Source organism: Protopterus annectens, chromosome 2.part0, assembly GCF_019279795.1.
Source record: "Protopterus annectens isolate FY-2018-M chromosome 2.part0, PAN1.0, whole genome shotgun sequence".
In the NCBI taxonomy this organism is placed as follows: domain Eukaryota; kingdom Metazoa; phylum Chordata; order Ceratodontiformes; family Protopteridae; genus Protopterus; species Protopterus annectens.
Window position 1 is genome coordinate 1,620,559,998 of NC_056728.1, and position 13,444 is coordinate 1,620,573,441.

The following is a 13,444-nucleotide window of genomic DNA, read 5'->3' on the forward strand; positions in this document are numbered from 1 at the left end:
CTTCAAGCAATAACCCAAAACTGTTTTACTATAGTTGAAAAATGGTTCTCTGAACTGAAACTCATACTTAATCCAACTAAAACCAAATTATTACTATTCTTCCCCTCTGCATCTACTCCCCTAGGAAAAGAACCTCCAAATGCTGACAACACGTTCCATGTGGTATCCACAAATGGTACCATCATAGAGCCTGTCTCTCATACCAAACTTCTAGGTGTGACTATTGACCACAAGCTTAAATTTGACATACACATTAACCAAACCATTAAGTCCGTAAACAAGAAACTCGGCTCTATGTATAGAATAAAGAATTTCTTAACCCCTTATGCCAAACTAACCATTGCTCGCACTCATCTCCTCTCCACCCTCCTTTACGCCTCCCCAGTACTTTCATTCCTCAACAAGCGTGAGCTCAACAAACTATCTGTTGCCTATAATCACATAGCCAGATTTATAACAGGAACACCATATCGTACTCACCATTGCCTTAACCTAATGACACTTGGTTGGTTAGAACTGCCCAATCTTCTCAAACTCAACCAACTCACTGAAGCTTTTAAAATAATCAACCAACCGGATAGAACCCCCTCACTGAGCAAAATACTGACCCCCTACTCCAACCTAAAATCCCTCCGGTCGTCAAATAGTGTCCAGGTTCTAACCATTAAATCTAATAACTCAGGAGGTGATGCTCTCTATGCCAACTCCATCTGAAAGATCTGGAATTCCCTACCAAATAACCTAAGACTCATGACCTCGATTAATAAATTCAAAAATCACCTCAAAGTATTCTTCAAGTCTCACTGGTTATGCCCTTGTACGTCTCATTCCACCGTAGTCTCCTACCTATCCCAGAGATTATTAACTTAACCTCTCGGCTTCACAATGTAACCATGTTTAAGATTATCTATACAATTCTGTGATTGTTATTTAACCAATATGTAAGCTCAATGTTTTTTTCTTTTTGTCTCTATGTTACGCTATTTACTACCACATGTAAATGTGTTGTGTTTTTCTCACTATGTTTGGAGCTTTTCTCCCCGGGCCTCTACTGAAAAAGGACATGTATCCAGCTAGACTAGCCCAGTCAACAAATGTAAAATAAAATAAATGAAAATAAATAAAATAAATATTACTAGCTTATCATTTTTAATGTAACATAGGCAATTTATTCCACAAGGACAACAGGCACTTTATTTGTAGATGAAACAATGAAATATAAAGTTGTTTGCTAGCAGCAGCCTCTTAATTAGTTTCAGATCTCTTTAATGTGGAATTATTTAGATGACATGTACTTCTTCGGAGATTGTGCATATTTACTGATACTGGTGGATTGTTGAAGTTTGAGTAGACTTTTATGATGGAAATGTTCTAAATTGGGCAGTTTTGTCATTATTGGTGCATGCATTTTGTTTCATTGTTTACTGGAAAAATGTTCAAAACAATACATTTAAAATGCCCTCTAACAACTGTACTGTATTATACAAGGAATGTTATTTAATACAATCAGGAAGGTGTATTAAAGAACACATGTATGTTTCGTGTGCATGGGGCTTATGATTTGAAAACAGCTCAAAGTTAATCTTTATCTGCCACTGGCAAAATGTAATTTCTTTTAATGTGGGTTTCAATGTGTTTCAATGAATGTGAGTTTCAAGGGCAGAGCAGTTTTAATGCTAAGTCTGTTTTCATTGTGAAACTACATTGCTTTGTTTAGCAGGTCTATTAGTGTTTGTGCTGTAAAATGCAAAATAAAACTTTCAAATTAAATCTAAATCATCACAGATGTAAAGCAGTATGCACATTACAGTGTTCATGGTAAATGGGCCGAAATAACCAACTATTGGGACATTGGAATGGCTGCTGGGGGAAGGCTCCATTCGACCATGATTTTGTGATGGGGGGCAGCAAACTCAAAGTCAGCCCCAGCTGAACTATACCTCTCAACTGTCCAGATTTTTTGCAGAATGAATAGATTTTTGCTTCTTATTTTTGTTTTTTTTTTCCTCATAAAATTTGTGGTTTTCTGTCAAATCATTTAAGAATGAAGTCACTAAATAATGACAGACATTGAGTTTCAGACTTCATAACCTTCAGAAAAATGCATGCTAAAGCAAGACCTGTTATTCTATCAACTAAGTTTATACAAGAGAAATTTTTAGTACTGTTTGTATGTTCCCTCAATATATTTGGCCTTGTCCAGATTTTCTGCATTAAGAGGTTGAGAGGTACATGCAAATAAATCACTTTATAGAATTAGGAATATCCAAACCTCTCAACTGTCCCCAATTTTGGCTCAAAATGTTGCTCTTCCCTAATAATCTCTCCGCAAAATAGCAATTTTGGAAGAAAATGTGAATGGTTTACAATTATAAATAACTGTAGTGATCAGAGTTATAGATTACTTTTAATTTTGAAATGCATGTAGAATCTTTTATTTTGTCAGCTGTTCAAGTTAACAGTAGTAATATTAAAATGTGTCCCATTGATAGGTTCTCAGCTGTATTCTGTAGCAATTTTATATTTTTGCATCACATTTGTGGTCCGTTTTTCATAAAATTATAGTTTTCTCGCATATTAGTGGCAAATCATTAAAGACTGAAGTTAGAAAATAATGACAGACATTTGAGTTTCAGATTTCATACCCTTCAGAAATGTCATACTAATGCAAGACCTACTACTATTCTATTATCTTTCTAAGTTTATAAGAGCAATATTTAAAAGTTGTCCTTATTTTTGGGCCTTTGTTCCACTTCTATGTATGGCTTTGTCTAGATTTCTTGCTCTGACATTGAGAGGTATGACATAGGTGTCAGAGCCATCACAGTCAGCCAGAGACATTTCAAATTGTGACATACTTGTTGCATACCACTCCCCATGTAGTGACTCTGGATATGTCCAAGCAAGGCAAGGAGCAGTTATGCAGTGTAAGTGTGCAGAGTATTCCCCCATCCAAGGTAGACACAAGTACAACAGTGGCTTTTCATCTGTCCTTGATTTTGCAAAATGTTCTGGTTTTCTGTCATATTTTTATACTGTTGATTTATGCTTTTTATTATTCAGAAAATGCATGCTGTCACAGTGCCCTGTTGCTCTTTGTTTAAGTAGCAATGCTTTAATGACCATCAGGTAAGCTTGCCTGAGTTTGTAAGATGCAAGTAAGCTTTAATAAGCATACTGTTAAAGAATTGCCAACATTGAAAAAGCCTTTTTGTTGTTGTCATGCAGAGAATATTTACATAGCTAGATAACGTATAAGCCTTAGATATTGAAATGCATATGACAGTATTTATAATAAAGGACAGGATTACAGTATTTTCAGAAGCTCATTACATTTGTTGGAGACTTGCAGTCATCTTTGCAGGCTTTACCCGTAAACTAAACAGAATGCCAATCTATCACATGTGGTCCATAACCTGTACAGTAATCCTTTAAGCAATTTATCTTGAGCTTGTTTCTTGTTTGCTGTTCATTTTTTTACTTTGATCATGTTTTCCCCATGAAACAAGTAGATAGTTGTCAGGCAGCAGATCTTTTTTGCATAAGAAACATTTTTACAAGTGGGGGTGTCACAGAAATTGCTACTTTCAGCATGTTACTTGGTACTTTTATAAAGCTGAATATGAATTATAATTAGAACTGCAATGCAAGGAGAAGTGGTTTGAGTTAAGTGCTGCTTGTTTTTTTTTTTTTTTTTATATTTGATTTTGACTGGCATTCCAGTAATGTATTTAAAAAGTAATTTAGTTTTTCATGCCTCACAACCTTATTGTTTCCATCTAGATATTAAGTAAGCTGTTATGTAGCCAATGCATTGATATATCTTTTTCTTCTACACTTAATTTTGTCTTGATTGGACTCTCGTAATGACGGTTTGGCACCCAGAGCAGCGTATTTAATTAAAGTTCCAGTTGTGGTTTTGAGCATAGCTCTGCCCCTTTCTAGTTGGCCACACCCCTTCCCATTGGCTCCCACCCAATCAGCTGTCTCCTGCAGCCCCCCCCCTTTGATTTGAAGTCACCAGCCGCCACTGCCGTCTCTGTGATGTGCAACATAACTGATGTTTACATATTTTACTTTTCCAGCAACCTCAGTTGAAGTGAAGTACAGGGCAAAATAACAGTTCTGTTTGCTGGAACTGAAGGAGCATACCTCTCACCTGTATAGATTTTCACAGAATGTCCAGATTTATGCCTCATATTTTTGGTTTGTTTCTCATAAAATTGTGGTTCTCTGGCAAATCATTGAGGGTTAAAGTCAGAAAATAATGACAGATATTTGAGTTTTAGACTTCATACCCTTCAAAAAATTCATGCTGAATGCAAAGCTCTTTATTCTATCAACATTCTAGGTTTGTAAGAAGAATATTTAAAAAGGGACCCTATTTTTGGGCCTCTGCCACCCTTTCTTTATGGCTTTATCCAGATTTGTTGCTCTAAGAGGTTGAGAGGTATGTGAAGGAGTTATTTTAGTTTTGGTGCTGTGTAACAGTGTCAGAAAAGAAATGAGAAATAAAAAGAATGTTGGTCACTTTGGTCTGCCAAAGGCAAAATTGTGGGAGGACTAAAGGGCAGATATGTTACAGCAGTAGTAGGATATGGCAGGCTTAAGAATACTAACAAATATCACAGATACAAAATTTGATAGTTTTCAGCTAATGTAAAATATGCAAAATGTGCCTATGTAGGCTAAATATCCTTACATATCCATTGAACAAAGGTGATGTATACTCCATGTAACATTAAAGAGGAAAGAAAGGTGAAGACAAGACACCAAAGAGAGCCATTTTCTACTGCAATAAGGAAGAGAAAACTACTTTTGTATACTGTGCTTTTTTGTGTACTAGTTGCATAGAACTTTTAACTATTTGCATCTTGTAATATATTTTTGGAATTAAAGTATATTAGAATGCCATGGTTTTCAGTTACTTACCCTGGTTTCATTGCATGCCTCTCACTGCTTAGGGTAGGGGTTTTACTGTAAGCTGTATTAACTACAGCCAGTGATAAAAGTTGGTCTCACACATTGTGGTGGTGAAACTGCTTGCTGCAAGTTTCTATGGGGCACATATTTACTGTTATTTACAAAGTCCATGCAAGTTACCTTGAGAGCATCACTGATTTCATATTCCATCTGCCTGGCTGAAGATCGCATGGCATTGTAGTAACATTTATAGTACATGTATTAGTCATACAGCATAAGGTATGGAGCTGTTAGTGTTTATATTGCACTCTGCAAGGATGTGTCACTTTGCCATTTGGAATATATAAGATGCGCTCAACTGTGGTGAGCAGTGATACTTGACAGTAATGCAAGATTCACACCCGATGTTATAGAGTGGGTTCTGGTCACAGGGCATTTAGTTTTATTTATGTTATTATCTGAGCTCTGTGTAGCTTAAAATGTCTTCTAACCATCCCTTAATGATTGTTGAAGCAGTGAGTTTTGTGGTCGGGACAAAATAGTCAGGTATTGCCAAGCAACAGCACAATTAACCTTTGGCTGTGATAGTACATCAGGGATGTATTTGTATTTTAGCCAAAGAAGACTGTGTCTAATTTTGATTCTGTGTAACTAGATGTGCTTTCTTAATTTTTTATTTATTTATTTATTTACTTTCTTTCAGAAAATGAATTTCCAAGTCATGTACTGAAGCAGCAGATAAGGACCCGTAGTTGCAGTGAAAAGGTTGGGCTGTCTGACTCATCACGTACTTGTAGAAGTAAACAGACCAAAGTAAGATATGCCAGATTCACACCTGCCTTATTGATACTGGCACCCACTCAGATTGTGCCATCTGTATAAAATGATTGGTGCACCATTCAAAACAAGAGCTGAAGTGGTAATCTTTTGTAATACATGGATCTGTTGATTTCTATCCTTACCAGTTCATACTATCCACACATTAATAATAATGATGTTAGATCACTGTTTCAGTACAATGTGCATGCTATGTCATTTTGTATCCTGTGGTGTAGGGGATAGACTGCAGTTAGGTTCTACAAATTTGAGTCATAAATACAGGGAACTGTGCTATTTCTTCTGAAGCACTAAGGTGATAATCCTGCATTTGAACACTAGCCACAACTGCAACCTTGCTGCTTTTCACTGTTAATACCCAGTATGTCATTTTTGCTTTGTTCAAATTGTCATATTTATACCATTATTTCCATGACTGAAACTTAGTTCCATATTTGTTGTGGATGAAAATTTATGGCTGCAGACATGTATTAGAAGTCAATAAGCTTAGTAATTGATATTTGTTTTGTTATATACTACGTGACTGATAGGTAAAGGAAAACTTTTGACTGATTAACTGCTAATGAGATGTTATCTTTCTTTATTTTGTGGTATGCTTGCTTGGAGGAGTAGGAATTGGAGCCAGTCCTTAATGTAGCATCTGTTGGACATGAAGGGGCATTTTTATAATTATCTAACACAAGCCTCTTGACTAAAGAAGCATTATGATGTGGGGCACAGTTGGTGTAATACTTTTAAAAATACAGCAGTTGCCCCTTAATTTCAGGAAGCTGTGACTCTGTTCTCAGATGTATTTGTAAAGTTGACTAATAGAAATCCTTGGCACAAGATAGTGGCCTAGGGGGATAGCAGAATTATTTGCTGCAGTAGTTTGGCAACAAGACTGTAACATATGGCTGTAGTTCATGTTAAGCACTGTCTCACTGGAGCAGGCAAACTGTCTGCACTGTTGAGTCTAACAGCAGTGATGATTCTGAACAACAAACAAGTGTGTGTGTGTGTGTGTGTGTGTGTGTGTGTGTGTGTGTGTGTATGTGCGCGCGCATATGCTCACCATGCACAAGGAGCTCAATTGCACAAATACTTCTGACTTCTTTTAATTGCATTGCAGGAGTTTTGGAAATTCACCTTTTATTCAGGTTCTCCTTTTACACCTCTGAGACTTTCACCGCATGCCAGTAAACTAGATTATTCAAACTGTTATCTCCAGATATATTTCTCCTATTCATACAGCTGGTTGCAGTGGGAGTATGACTTATAAAGGAACAATTACACCTTTTTGTTCTGTGAAACAGCATTTGGACTAGCTATTTTAATACTTAGCCATGCTTAGCTGCAGATGGGCTAGACTCTAAAAAGGCCAAGGTGTAAAACTGTTGTAGCTTTTCTATTTCATACAATAGTTTTATCTCTTGGGGTTAGGAATGCACACACTTTGCAAGTCACAGTCTGCAGACTGATTAGAGAGGTTTAAAAGCAAACCTGAATCATTGATTTTGGTTACTTCTAGTGTTTGTTACCAAACCTTCCTAGTGTATAATAGAAATGCTGTGCTGCATCTTAATTAATGTGTTTACAGCTCAAAATCTGAGTACTTTGCATTATCTACTGAAGCTCAGTGAAGTAAATGCTGAAGTTATTTGCATGTGTTTTAATATTTACAGTGGAGCAGTATTAATGCCAGTTGGTTCTGATTCACTAGCTTCTTTCTGTGACCTGTAATGTTATACCTCTTAGCTATACAAACTTTCATAGAATGTACAGATTTTTTCCTCATATTTTCAGTGTTTCTCTTAAAATTTGTGCTTTTCTAGCAAATCATTGAGGATTGAAGTTACTAAATAATAACAGATAAGTGTTTCAGACTTCATGTCATTCAGAAAATGCACACTAATGCAAAACATGGTATTGTAGCAACTTTCTACTTTTTTAAGAGCAATTTTTAAAATATGCCCCTCATTCGAGCCTTTGTACCCCTTTATATTCAGCTTTGTCCAGAATACTTGAGCTATGAGATTGAAAGGTATATTTTAAAGTCCTCCATCTCCCAGGTCATGATTGCTGTCACCAGCAGTTTCAAAAGTTATAGTAGTATGTATTTCTTGTAAGAAACCTCTCAAGTCAGGGTAAGCCTCTGTCAAGAATACCAGGACAGATGTTGCTAGGTTATATTCAGTTTAGTGTCAGCCTTGGGCCTTTAGTGATAGTTTTAGAAAGCATCTAAATATGCTTTATACTTAGTGAAGATGCAGTTATTTTAGATGGTGAAGTAATCAGTTTAAACTGTTATGACTGATTAAATGTATTATGTAGCAATAGTGAACTTAAAATCAGAGCAGAGCTAAATTTACAGCTTTGCGAGTACTCCCTTTAACAACACTTGCTTCTTCAGCTGACTGGTCACCTTGATCAAATACAGAATGGTAAAACAGTTTATTTTATATAAATCTCCTTTAAACATGTGTGATAGGGGAGTGCAAGGCCAGGGGAAATGAAGCACAAAGCATTTTAGTAGTGGCTATAAGATTCATTATGCTGACAGGAATACAACAGGCATGCAAGAATTAAAGGCCTTGGATGTTCTCTCTTTGTGTAGCGCATTCAGTAAAAGGCCTGGAATTTATTGAGTGTCTGCACCTCACACCTTCATCTCAGATATAGCTGGGTGTGTTTCTGGTGTGGTGGACAACCGCTGTTCTTTGTGCTGAATGGTATTGCTTGTATTGTAGCATGTTACGATGGGACAAATAGCAAAAACTAGGAACATGCTTTACTGTTGTAACTGTCAACTTATTTACATCAACACTATTACTATTGCTTAAGTTTGTTTTGCTGAAAAACAAAAACAGAAATTGTATTGCATTTCAGAACCCATTTTCCGTAAAAAGAGCAATGTTTCCTGAAATTAAGTTGAACCATTATTTTGTAGTATATGTGGACTATTCAGAGCTTCCTGTTTCAATTATAATCAATCTGAAGGGCAGTGATTTTTTCATATTATTGTACTATGTGCATGCTGAGGGTTAAATAGATTCTATTTACATGACAGCAAAATGCCATCAGATTAAAAATTATGTGTTCGTTTAGGCCTTTTAAGATATATATTTTTTTGTAGTTTGTGCAGTGCCAATAATGGATCATAATGTAAGTTTTGCTGCATATTTGGATGTCACAGTTTTTAAGATTCATTTAAATTACTCCACAGTACATCAGTACAGTAGAAGTATTAACCCTAAGCACTGTTTATTCTTTTGCATTATATTCTGGTTTAATTTTGTGGTTGTATAGAAAACCCTGTGTTAATTATATTTAAATATTTGTTTATTCTTTTTGTTATCCTTCCAAAATAATGATATAAAATGTGTTATTTTTCAAGTGTAGTTATGTGTGTGCTCCAAGGTACAAGTATATGTAAAAAAAATGAGATTTTTTTCAAAAGCCATTGTACACTGCGTGCTCTTTTGTTCACTGTTGTGGGAGCCTAATCCATCAGAGTTATATATTGCCAAGAATATGACCAACCATCTAGCTTTTCAAAGTTTAAGGACATCTTCTATTACCCTAACATTTAGGAGCATGACCATCTCCATATAAACAGCAGTTAGAATGCCCAGAACTTCAGTTTTCTTGCCATCAAAGTGCACTCCTTCTATAGGCTCTCTGGCACTGGCAGTTGGCCAATGATCCTTCAAGGCTGGACAGATAAGGTCCCTGCTGGAGGAAACTGCTTTGTTTTTTTGAGAAAAACAAGTGTTTTTACTGTGAAATATTTTATTTAAGTTAGGAGAATAGTTTTTTTGGCCTGGTAGCTTGTGAGGAATTTTTTTCTTGTGAATGCTTGTGTGAGCAAACTATGTAAAGATCTTATTTTTGATTTTGTTTGTTCATTTGTTTTAGATTTTTATGTGTTATGGGCAAGACTTGGGTAACTTCTCTGTGGCCGGACGTGGTTCCTCAGATAGCTTATCATGTTGTCATAGTCCCTCTGGTGTATCACCTACAACCAAGAGCTAGACACATCCTCTGCAGCTGCAGGGATGTCTTCTGCAGGAAAATGAAAACTATTCTTGTTAGTCTAGGGGAAAGGGTGCCTGATTCCCAGGATAGTGTATCTGCTTTGGGTTAATCAGGGTATCTGCAATGGAAAGAAGATAAAAAAATGGCTTCTCCCATGTTAATTTCTGTGGTCAAGGAAGACTTGCTATGATTTTCTATGGAATTGGAGGGAGAATGTTGTTCTTCAGTGTTTTCCTCACAAGCTGAAGATTCTGATTCTGAGCAAAGCGTTACTTCAGATTTCCCTGCATAAGGCCAATCTTTTTCTGAGACTTTAACTAAAATGAAAGAGTTGTTTCAAAAGGAACAAAATGAAATCCATAGTTCACAGCAAAAGTGGTATAATTTGTTACAGTTGGTTATTCCACAACCTGCAGCTGTCCCTCCAGTTTTATCTGCTCTAGAGGCTGTTTTCCAGACAGCTTGCAGCTTACCAGTCAACCTCCTGCCCCCGGGAAGTTTGATAGGTTATACAAGGTATCTCAATCTAACAGATATCTGTTTTCTAACCCTAAATCAAACCCTGCAATTACTTTGTTGTCTAAAATAAAATTGCTTCTGCTAAGGAAATTGCTAATGCTAATGCTAATCCCATTCCCTCTAACAAGTATGGGAAGGCTTTTGCTACATTTAGGAAGAAAAGTTATTTTTGTGCCATTTTAACATTCAGAATTTTAAACTGCCTGGCTCACATGTTAAATTTTTTTGATTCTGCCTTTTGAAAACCTGAAAAAGTCAACTGTTAACCTTCAGTGTTCTGAGGTAATGAATTTGTTGACTGCCTTTATTTTAAAAGAGTTCTTATGATGTCACTGATATTGTCTCCAGAGCAGCTGTTTCTGGGTCAGTCACAAAAAAGATTTGCTTGGTTATATTTTAGAATTTACCAAAACATGTTAAGATGCGATTTTAAATTCTCCCATGGACAAGGAATCCTATTTGGCTCTTCTGTAGCTGAGGTTCTTAACACATTTGATGAGAGAGGAAAGTTGATTCAAGGAGTAACCCAAATCTTCCAACTTTCCTTTTTTTAAGTGAATAAAATTTTCTTTCTAACTCAGCCTTTTAAAAGCAATTAAAACAGCAATGTGCCAATAAAGAAGATTAAAAAAAACCAATGGCGCTGGTGCTCCAAAAAGAAAAGGATAACCTCTCAAAATCCAGTCCAGAAAGTCAGAATGATTGTTTGCCTTTATAGACACCACCCTCAACAGTTTCTTCCACTGTCTGAGTCTACATCTGCCTGTGTGTCATCAGATTATTTTAGATGTTGGGGATGTGAAAGTCATTCATCTGGGGCACATTTGACAATGGGAGTCTCTTCTCCTTTTCCAGGGATTCCTCCTTGCCCAGTTAACCAAATTGTTCTGGAACAGACATTCTCGCAAGATGTCATAGAACCAGTGCCATATGGGCAAAGGGTTTTATTCAAGGATTTTTCTGGTGCCAAAGAAAGAAGGAATTTGGTGACCTATGTTAGACCTCTCCTTTTTCAGTCTTTTTGTCAGGGTCCTAAAGTTCAAAATGTTTTCCTTTCAGACCCAGTTACTTCTTACCTGTTTACTAACTTCCATGTTAAAGCTAGACTTAAAACATGTCTACCATCACATTCCCATTGGCAAACATTTCAGACATTTCTTAACATTTTCTGTATCTGATTTACACTATCAGTTCTCTGCCTTACCTTTTAGACTATCTGCTGCTGCAATGGCATTTTCAAAGTGTCTGTCTTCAGTAATTGCTAATTGCAGACTTCAAGGCATTCACATATTTCCATATTTGGATGATTGTCTCATATTTTCAGACTGTTTTTCCAGTTGTCAAGAATCCTTGACAAGTATTCAGAAACTCCTACTCTATCTGGGGTTTTGACTGAAATTACAAAACAATGTTTGTGCTTCTCAAATCAGTGTCAGACTTCAGTCAGAGATTACTTCAGCATTCTGAGTTTCATGGCCTCTGTGATTCTCATCATTCTTTTTGCCAGGTTACATATTAGAAAAATGTAATGGTTTCTAAAAAAGCACATGGACACAATATTTGTATTTTCTGGAATTGTGGTAGAGACTACAGATACAAACAAATCCTGGTGTCTTGTTTTCGCTTCTACCTCCAAGCCAGTCTGTGACTTCAGACAGCTTAGATTTTGCTTAAGGGGCAGTCTTAATGGGGGTAACGGTGCAAGGCCTGTGGAACTACTCAAACAGATCAAAACACATCAGTGTCAATGAGATGTGGGCTGTGATCCATACCTTAAAATCTGTTCAACATTTATGGTCCCCAGGACTTCTTCAAGTAATTATAGACAACACTACAGTGGTGGCAGCAAGGGAGCACCAGTTTATACCCTCTGATGCACATTGACTATAAAGACTAGGGAGGTAACTCAACAGCATTCCTTAACCCTCTAGGCATCTCAAATTCCGTCAGAGCAAAATATAGTGGCAGACAAGCTGAGCAGGATCAAGACAGACCCTCTTGAATAGAAACTGAATGATGGAGTCTTTCTGGAATTGTTCAAGTCATGAGGAACACCACAGATAGATTTGTTTGTCTCCTTTCAAAACAGACAACTGACCAAATTCTGCTCCATAGCACCTTGCAAGCAAGCCTGGAGAACAGATGCATTATCATTCCCATAGACAGGAAAGTTCATTTGTGAATTTCACTCTTTCCAGTGATATCCAGGGTAATTCTGAAGATTCAGAAGGATTCAGCGAAAATCACTGTGGTGATTCCCTTTTGTCCCAAGCAACATTGGTACTCCTTTCTTATGGGATTGGCCAAGGGTAATTACCACAAGCTTCCTCACAAACTGGATCTACTCACACAAGACAGAGGGAGTTTGATACACCCCATTCTCAAATATCTTTATCTGATTGTTGGATGATTAAATTCTAATTCCTTTTAGACATCTAGTTCCACAGGATGTGCAGCAGGTACTGAAGGAGGAAAGAAAACCTGCTAGAAAAACCTTTTACTGGCAAGTGGAAAAGATTTTCTAGTCAGTGACTAGCCAATAATTGGGGCCCTGTCAGGGTTTATGTACCACTGGTAATCAAATATTTCTGTGAGTTACTAGCCTCTGGCCTTTCTTACTCCTCATTGAAGATGCAGCTGCCCATGAATCCTCTACTTTCCTATGTGTTTTTAGTGAAACAGGGAGATTAACACCTGAGGTCTCCTCATAAACATGTTCCTCCTTCCTGGGATAGTTAACCACATCTCCATTTGGATGTGCTCATCGGGCAGACTTACGTTTCATTACATAGAAGACTATTCTTCTCATTGCTCTGACATCTGCAAGAAAAGTATCTGAGGTGCAAGCGCTCACCGTGGGTGAATGCTATCTGGTCTTTCGTAGAGATAGGATATCCTTAAGAACGAATTCCTCATTGATGCCTAAGGTTATTTCAGAGTTCACTTTGAATCAAGCCATCAATCTCCCAGTGTTATGTGATGATCCTCAGAACAAGACGGATTCTACATACTCTGCATTGCATAAGCAGCTCAGGTACTATTTTGACAGAACAAAGTATTTTAGAAAAGCTGATAATCTATTTGTTTCTTCTGCTGAGACTAAGAAAGGACAACCCATGATAAAACATATTATTTCCAGATGGCTGTC